Source organism: Cyprinodon variegatus, unplaced genomic scaffold (genome assembly GCF_000732505.1).
Source record: "Cyprinodon variegatus isolate N-32 unplaced genomic scaffold, C_variegatus-1.0 Scaffold796, whole genome shotgun sequence".
NCBI classification, from domain to species: domain Eukaryota; kingdom Metazoa; phylum Chordata; class Actinopteri; order Cyprinodontiformes; family Cyprinodontidae; genus Cyprinodon; species Cyprinodon variegatus.
This window is the reverse complement of record NW_015151249.1, coordinates 201,688-203,263: the sequence shown is the minus strand read 5'-3', so window position 1 is coordinate 203,263 and position 1,576 is coordinate 201,688.

Below are 1,576 nucleotides of genomic sequence, written 5' to 3'. Positions count from 1 at the left end.
TAAGAAAACATGCAAATAGAAACAGACAAACTTACCTCACTGGAAAAACAATCTAGAAATAAGTAAAAAAAATTCTTAAATTAAGTGTATTTATCCTTAATTTAAGTAGGTAAATGAGATGATTTGCCAATGCTATGAGTATTTTAACTCTTAGAATAGGATAATTAGATAAAATTCACTTGAAATAAGACAATGCAACTGCGTGTTCTTATTCTAAATGTAAATTGTCTTGCTCTATTGGCAAAAGGTCTCTTTTACCTTCTCAATTGGAGAACAAATGCACTTATTTTAAGTAAAAAGGACTTATCTAGATTTTGATTTTTTTCAGTGCTGTCTATGTCTCTGAAAGGGGGGTCGTTAAAGGGAATAGTTGGCCTGGCTGAATAGGTGAGGTCTTGTGTTCTCCTGTAAAGGCGTTGGGGCTGCGATGATAGCGGGAAGGAATCAACTCTAACGCTGCATTGAAGGTATTTGAAAGCTGGAATCTGCGACCCACCCCCCCTCTGTTTAAGGTTGGTTTTTCTTTCTTTCCATAGATGGCTTCCTTCACGTCCCTCTCAAACCGCCTGTCTTCTTTATCCAAAATGTGAACATTCTGGTCCTCCAAAGAATGTCCTTTGTCCATCAGGTGTAGATGGATCGTAGGGTCTTGTGCCGGACTGAACCAGAGTTCAGCATAAAATACAAATAAAGCTCTCAAAATATTTTATTTAGTCCAGAGGTTTTGTTGTTTTAGGTGAAATTTAATTATGAATTAACTGGGATTAAGCAAGTTTCTTAAAGGTTCTCCCGTAAAAGTTCAAAAAATATCCACTGGACTTGGTTTCCAAGATTTGAAGACATTTCTCCACCTCTCCAGGATGCTTTCCCAATTCAAACGTCTGGATCCGCAGTGAGTTTGAGTGTCTATAGAGACAAAGCCTTGTATCGCTTGGAAACATGCAAATGGAAACCATAACTCACTGCGGATAACTATGAAATACCAAGACACTTGGTATTAAATTAAATGCTTTTTTAATTTGTATCTGTTCTAAACATTGAGAAAACAATGCTTAGAATGTTTTTAACAAAATAAAACGAAGTCATCAGATGAGCAGGACGGAGTGAAGCTTCATCTTCAGGCTGAAGTCATGAGTTCAGACATCAGCTGTATGAAGGGAAGTCATTCATCAGGTTACATCACATCGTAAACAAAACCTTAATGTTCATCAGTTTAAGAATATATTCTGGTTGCCACATCGCCAGACAGGACACTGTTGGAAAAAAAAATTAAAATAAGACCTTCATATGATTAAGATAAACACAGTTTGGTCATGAAACGGAAGGAAAGTAAACTAAATAAAATTTTACAACAAAAAATAAAATACCTGGAGTTCTGACCCAGTCCGCTAACCATCCCAGTCTGGTCAAACTTTGTTTTTCTTAATAATTTTATCTTTATTGATTCTCAAGAAATTATCATTTACATAAACATTAATTACATTTGAAATAAGGTGGACGAATAGGCCATTATATCAGTCTATACAGAAATACAACCTCACTTCCCCCCGAGAACGATTATAAAGCACGTAGTAAA